Below are 8,304 nucleotides of genomic sequence, written 5' to 3'. Positions count from 1 at the left end.
CTAACATGGCCCTTAACATGGGCATACTCAAGCTTCGAGAGCGTTAGTGACAATCACCTTTGTCACTAACGTTTCAAAGTGCCCCTCTTTCCCACGTTAGTTCTCCACGTTAGTGTAACTAATGTGGGTATGCTTGCCATCTCCAACGTTAGTGACAAAGGTGAGTGTCACTAACGTTGGCCTATAATTCATTGCTCCACGTTACCCTTCACGCTAGTGGTCTTAACGTGACCACTAACGTAAGCAATATAAGCTTGGCCTAGCGTTAGTGACAAAGGTGAGTGTCACTAACGCTTGCGACCTCTTCTTTACCTCACGTTAGACTCCACATTAATTGGATTAAAGTGGCTCTTAACGTGGCTTAGTGTGGCATTAGTGGTGCTCACTTTCACCACTAACGTTGGAGCTCCCCTTTCTTCCACGTTAGTTCCCACGTTAGTGTAACTAACGTGGCAACTAGTGTGGGCTATGATGGCATTTGAGGGCATTATTAGTGGTAACTTTACCACTAACGTTGCAAGCTTGCTCCCTTTTCACGTTAGTGGTCACGTTAGTGAGACTAACGTGGCTCCTAACGTGGCTCTTCTTTGCTTCCTTTGTCCTGAAATCAAACAAACAAGGTGCATCAAAGCTTTGTTTCAAGTAATGAGATCATGCATCATCCATATTATCATTCAATTCATACAAAATTCTCATGAAATCACATAAAGTTCATAATGTTTGCTTGAATTAAGATGTAAGTGTATATTTACCCAAAACTTGCTTATTTACTAAGAAAATGCATGAAACTATCCTAAAAGAGTAAAGAAAAAGGTAAGTGAAATTGGACAAAATGCCCTGGCATCAACTATCTAAATGCAACCAACTATATGAATGCAAATGCTTAGTCAAAACAAATCAACTTCCAAGAGAACATATGTAAGCACAAGGGCTCAAACAATGGAAATCAAATCCAACCCACAATTGTATTGAATTACCAAAAGGATTTACAAACTTGCATGAATATAGATGATAGTGGTGAATACATGTAATTGAGCAATCGAACCCTCACCGGATGTGTATCCGCTCTATTCATCAAGTGTTTAGGGGTTGATTCACTCAATTCTTCCCTAATCATGCTTTCCAAAATTTGTTCTTCATCTAACAATCAACAATTATTCAATGCATGCATACAAATATCATGAGGTCTTTTCCATAAGGTTGTAATGGGGCTAGGGTCAAGGTAGGATTGCATATATGGTCAAGTAGATTAGAATTTGAATCTTTGATCAACTTAAACTTTCCCACCTAACCTATGTAATGACCTATACAATTAAGTTCTAACCTAGCTACCCATCCTTCACTTTTCACAGACTCATGCATTTTCTTTTGATTTTCACAACACTTATGCGTTGACTCTTATTGAACTTCACTTTGGGGCATTTTGTCCCCCTTTTTGTTTCTTTCTTTTCTTCTTTTCTTTTTCTCTCTTTTTTTCACAATTACTTTTTTTTTCTTTTCTTTCAAGCTACATACAAAAACATCAATGCATAAGATCTATACATTTAATCAATGCATAAGTGTGTACCCAATTACCAAATATATAATTACAAAGCACCCTTTTATCCCAACCAATGTTCCCAACCTCCCCAAACTCGAATATAAAACACTCTCACTAGCCTAAGCCAATCAAAGATCCAAACAAGGGACTTTATTATTTTTCCACTTTAGGCTTGTAATGTTCTAAAATAAAGAACAATTGGGTTAAGTGTAGGCTCAAAATTGGTTAACAATGGAGAGTAAAAGGTAGGCTATTTGGGTAAGTGAGCTAATAAAATAATGGCCTCAATCATATAAATGCATGAATATAAGGAATAATTGGACATAAAGAATTAAACAAATCAAAGATCACAATCATAAGAAAAGAATAATTTCACACAAGAAGGAAAATAAGTGGTTATAAAATGTAACCACACAATAGGCTCAAAACTCACAATCTTGTGTTCTTAGCTCAAAATATGATCCACAAAGGTATAAATCCATGCAAGTTCCACAAAAATTTTTTCACTCAATTGGGGTGGTGCCCTTTCTTTATAAATTCCTTGGAAAAATTCATTGTTTTGATTAAGCTTATTCTAAATGCAATATTGTGATTAAGAATTTCTAAAATTTCTTAGTTTACCCTCTTTTTCAATCAAAACAAATTCTTTTATGCACAAAGGATTTAACTAGGTTTTCAACAATTCAAAACATTTTTCAAATCACAACCACAAGGCTAAAATGCAATATATACAATAAAAGTGTACAATAACCAAAATAAAAGTATCCACAATAGCAAATATATACAATAATCTAAAAAAAGTGCAAAATAAAGCAAAATAAGATGAACTAAGTGATAGTGTTTGAAAATGTTCACCAAATCCACCGACGGCTACGACGGTGACCTCCCTACACTTAAGATGAAGCATCGTCCTCGATGCTACTGATCAGGATCATGGTGAGGGTCAACCGTCGTATCTGGCTCTGGCTGGGACACTGCCTGGGGCACTGGCTCCTCGGGAGGCTGCTGGGTCTCCTGAGTAGCCTACGTCTGTGGAAGAGCCTTCTACTGAATCGGCTCCTCAACATGCTTCTTCTCGTGCTCTGCCTTGTGATCCTCCTCATCAGAAGTAGGAGAGTCGAGGAGAGGGGGTAGCTCAATGCCCTGTGATACAAACACCTGGTCTATGCGATCGAGACGTCTCATGATACAACGCTCGCTGCACTCCATGAAGTGAAACAGGTGTTGTACTAGCTGATATGTCGGCTCGGGTGCTGGTGGTGGTGGTGGTAAAGGTGGTGCTACTGCTGCTGAAGAAGAAGAGGGTCCTGCTGCTGCTGTGAAAGATGAAGGTCTAGCTGCCTCTACTGCTACTCTAGCTCGAGAGCGGCGCCTGGAAGGGGGCTTTTTGTGCACCCACGTACCCCATGGAATAGTAACTTCCTTCTCGTCGTCGTCTGGGGTGGTGGTGTCACGTCATCATTCCTCCATGGGGCACCGGCTAACTCAACCACGCTAGTGACCATGGTGGGAAATGGTAGAAGGCTGCGGATGTGTACTCGCCACATGCCTCTCCTGATCAATCGGGGGTAATAAACCTCCTTCCCCTCCATGACACAGCCAATCAGAAGAAGCATATCCATCTGAATCTTGGAAAAATGGGTAGTAGAAAGGACATAGTGGGTGAATATCTGCTGCCAAGTCCTAGCCTCTCTAGACAAATAAGCAAATAACATCCCCTTGGGCCTTTGGTTGTTAGAGTCCATCACCCAAAGGGCTTCCGGTGTGGCAATAACGCACTTCAGCACCTCATAGTCAAAGGTCATAGCATTTATTGCTGTCTCTGCTTACTGGTAAGCACATATGTCACCAGTCCGGGGTAGACAATGCAAAACACCCTCAATGGCAGCCTCAGTCACTAAAACCTGCCAGCCCCATAGGTGGACTGACTCAAGAGTCGTGCGGAAGAGGTTGCAGTAAAACTCCTTGACCCATGAAATGTTTATCCTCCCCAAATCTCTATCAACAAACCCTAAATCCAATCCCTGAATACGGGCATTAATGGAGTGCCTCAGGTCATTAGAAAGGGCCAATTTCTTCTCAATGTTTAGCTTTGTCTTCCGATAGGTGGGAAAACACAGCTCACAGTAAAGATTGGGGAATGTGTATGTGTCAGTGGGCGGTAGCAGCTGATTCTGTTTATCCACTTCATTAAGTGGGTTCTTTACATAGTTGGCATAAGGAGAGAGGGTGGAGGTTTGAGATTTCTTCCTCTTTTTCGAGGTAGTAGCCTTTTCCTTTCCTCTATCGGCCATCCTGAAAGCAAATATGATATATAAGCACTTAGCCAAGTAGAGGCGTAGCAAGCATGGAATTATACATTCATGAAGTGAGTTAAAATAATGAAAACTTGGAATGCAAGTAATCACAACCAGAGAAGAAGATAATTCACAAACCAAGAATTCCAACATTAAACACATCATGCTTATTTATTAAGTTCAATGAGCATCATACCCAAAAGAATGGTCAATGGGTTAGCTTAAGCCAAAAAGGAAGGTTAGTAAAGTAAAACAAGTTAGAAGTTAGAAAATCTAGTTCAAAGGTTAGGGGTATGATGGTCATTATCTCAATTAAGAGAAGTTCACAAAGCAAAGAAAACAAGCATGCTCACAATCATGAGGGAAGTGCAGTCATTGATGATGAAATATAAAATTGCAAAAGAAGCAATTAATTGAAAGCAAGTCATCAATCAATGCCATGGTCATTAGGTTTGCAATAATTGGTGTAAGTATATGAAATATGCACTATGTGTAACAAAGAGCGAGTTGAAACAATTTGAATCAAGAATATCACACTAGTGAGAATCACCAATTATTGGAAATGAATGAGCCTTTTAGAGAGGTTGCATGTTAAAGTCAAATGTAAAGTTTAGTTCGAATCAAAAAGCATTTGACTTATTTTGAAAAGTGAAGCCTCAAAAAGGTTCAAATGAGCGAGGTGAGGGCTATTTGCCATAGAAAACCGCTAAATAATTCCTCAACTACTCTTTTCCAACGCACATCAACGGGAATCAAATTAGACGCGGGGATGCTAACCAAGTAACCTTAGAATTGAACTTGGTGAGGTTAGGTAACCTTAATTGAGGAAATTGCAAGTTCAATTCTAGGTAACAAGTTGGAAACAAGCAGTTTATAAAAATTTGGGCAGCATCCCGGCAGTAAATTGGATGTTCCCGGATAGCAAACGCCAGTGAAAATAGTCACACAAACTTAAGATATCAAACAGGAAAAGCAATCAAAGAATTCACATGACTCATAGGCGAGCAAGGCAGCAGTTACATGGTACATAGGAACCAAGAAATTTACTCATGGTGACAACCATGAGTTCAAACAGTAACACAATCATCAGCACCAAGCAAGCAACATTCAACAATTAAACACAAACGGAGCACTTATCAGGCCTAGAATCCTTTAACCACAACCTAACTACCTAACTGCAATTATTTCTAGCTAGCCTAACATGCAGAATTAATCAACTAGCTAATCTAAAACTAACTAATCAAAATAAATGAAGACAATAAAGAAACAGAGCAAAGTCATGGTGAAACCTGGAGGCAGAGGCAGAGCAGAATAGAAATAGAGGAATGGGAGGAAGAGGTAGCAAAGTGGTGCTACCAGTAGTGGCGGCTCATGGCGGCACCGGCGGTTATGGTGGACAGAAGGCAGAGAAGGGAGGTGATGAGAGGAGTGAGAGAAAGAGCGAGAGAAGAAGAGAGAGGAGGAGACGGAGAGGGTGGTAGCGACGGCAGTGGTGTTGCCGGCGCAATGGTGGCGGAGTGAGCTTTGAGGGTGGTGGTTATGGAGTGAGAAGGAGAAGAGAGAACGTTGGGAAGGGGTGGGTGAGGTGCATGACTGCGCTGTGTTCATCTCGTGGTTAGGGTTTAATTAATTTGAATCTACGCGTGCGCGCACAGCGTGCGTCCGCGCAGATGGAGGAATGAAAAGGGGGCGCGGAAGAGCCAGGTGCACTTTCGCGTATATGGGGAATGGAGGCATGGGCACGGACGCGTACAGTGCGCATCCGCGTGAGGTGAGTTGGGCTAGGGGCTTAATGCTAGCCCAGAGCTGGTGCAACTCTCGGGTCATTGGCCTGGAAACTGCGTCAGTGGATCGGCGCACACGCGGCATGTGCGCTGGCGCGCGCATTGTGGATTATGCCAACGGCGCGAGGGCGCGCAGTGTGCATACGCTCACATACGGTTGCGCCATTGGCCCAGTGTTGGTGCGAGAGTGGCCCAACTCTCTGGAGAATGTATGGGCCTGCATCCGTGTATGGACGCGTGCGCACACGGCGTGCATACGCGTCCATGACCCCTCTTTTTTTCTTTTCTTTTCTTTTTCAGAAAAAGCAAAAACAGCTCAAAATACTTTTAACACTTCCTACCGCTCAAAATCAACTCAAAATACAAAATGACAAAAATCTTTTTGGCTTTTTGAGAATCTTCAAATAAAAGCAAGGGTTACTTACCCCACAGGCAACCTACAACCAACTACAAGTATGTGGAAAGAAAACTACCTACAATGGTAACTCAATTCACTTATTAATCAAAATGCAAGAGAGTGGAAAGAGTTTACCATGGTGGGGTGTCTCCCACCTAGCACTTTTAGTTTAAGTCCTTAAGTTGGACATTTGGAAAGCTCTTTGTCATGATGGCTTATGCTTGTACTCATCCTTGAATCTCCAAGGATCCTTGCTCCTCAAATGGTTGACAGAAGTTTCAACCATCTTCACCAAGTTTGGATGGAGTTCCACCCAAGATATGAGCTCCCATAATTGGTCTTCATGCTTCAAACCGGGATCCCATATCTTATTCTCGCACCCGCCTTCTTGTTGATCTTCATGAATTTTCCGTTCGGGTGGTTGACAAATAGAATTCTCTCTAGCACACCAAGTCTTTTTCACAGACCCATGTAAAGTAGCATTCATCCAATCATGGTCCCTATGCTTTGAAGCTTTGACCTCAATGAGCCTAATTCCAAACCTCCAACCACTACATAACTCCTTTTTACCCTTAACTCTACAAAGAGCTCTAAGTTGTCAAATCCGTTTCAATCAAGCCATATTCAAGTGAGAAAGTAAATCTTAGGTTTGAAGATTTTACCCACTTGAATGATATGTTGGATGGTGGCTTAGGGAGGGAAACCTCCCCACACTTAGACAATGCAAGGTCGACTTCTTTATGCTCTTCTTTGGGTATTTCCATCTCTTGACAACTTCTTTTATCTTCTTCTTGCGTGTTGACTTCTTCCAATTCCTCCTTATCGTCAATCAAGTCAAATTTAGGAGGTTGTGTGAAATCTACTTCCATATCAACTTTACCTTTGATGGAAGAGTCTTCAATGAGATCACCAACATCATTTGGTGTTGAGTTGTCTTTAATAGCCTCAATTTCATGTCCCATGGGAGAGGATTCAATTATTGATAAGAAATCATTGATGATTGAGTCCATCTCTTTATCAACCTTTTCATATTCTTCAATCTTGATATGCTCCAGAGGTTGTTGAGACTTCCATGGTGGTTTCGCATCTCCTAGATCTTCAACCACTTCTTCTCTTTCTTCAATGACACTAGGCGTCTCCAATTGCTCGAATACAAAGCTTGACTCTTCCTTCTTCTCCACCGGATTTTCCAATCTCTCTTTCATGCTTTGCTCATCTTTTGATTTTTCACATGTGGCCACGGAAGCACCTTGAGTGTTCAAACATTGGTAGGCTAAAGTATGCACTACCTTAGTCAAATTAGTCACAAACTCTAGGGTATTCCTTTGCATATCCACTTGGCCTTGAAGTAGCAAGGTGAGAAAATCATCTATTGGGGCTTGGGGTGGATAGGAAGGTTCATTATTTAGGAGAAACGGTTCATAGTAGAAAGGCAGTTCTTCTTGGTAAGGATATGGAGATCGTATGTATTGAAGTGGTTCTTGGTGGTAATCTTGATAGGGTTGTAGTGGTTCCAAAGGGTCTTGCTCATAATGGTCATAAGAATATGGTATGGGTGATTGGTCATACAATGGATGTGGGTCACAAGAGGGTGCTTGGTAAAATTGGGCTTGTGAGTATGGTTGATAGTCATGTTGAGGATAAGGTTCATAAGCATATGATGGTAGTGATTGATTGTCATAAAAAGAGTCACTATAGGCATTGAATTGACATGCATTAGGATAGTAATTGTACCTATAAGTATCCGGAGGTTGTTGCCAATAGAAGTGATAAATTCCTTGAGGCTCCTCCCATCTTGAAGTGTTCCATCCTTAGTACATGTTGTCATTAAAGTCCACATTTCCTACAACATAGTGAGAACCAAACTCATAGCCAAAATGAGAATTCATAGTGGAAAAACAAAATGAAACTAACAAAATCTAGTAATCAAGCAAAAGACAAACCTATTCACACTATTCACATATTTCACAAATGAAATCTCATTGTAAAGTATAGTTTCTGAAACAACATTAATCCTTTCATACAAAAGATTGTTTGTCACAAGTACAAACCCCTAAATTTATAAACCGAAGTATTAAACCTCGGGTCATCTCTCAAAGGAATTGCAGGGTAGTGTTCTTGTTATTGGTTATGAGTTGTATATTTTGGGGTTTTGGATAAGAGACAAGAAAAATAAATGGCAAGGAAGTAAACTAATAGCTAAAAAGGTCTTAGCAAGGGTTGGTGGTCAAGGATCTCTATCCTAATCACTAACCAGAACATGAGAATTGGCAAGGATCAACCCTA

Source organism: Arachis ipaensis, chromosome B2 (assembly GCF_059453495.1).
Source record: "Arachis ipaensis isolate K30076 ecotype BB chromosome B2, ASM5945349v1, whole genome shotgun sequence".
In the NCBI taxonomy this organism is placed as follows: Eukaryota; Viridiplantae; Streptophyta; class Magnoliopsida; order Fabales; family Fabaceae; genus Arachis; species Arachis ipaensis.
This window is presented reverse-complemented; position numbering follows the sequence as displayed.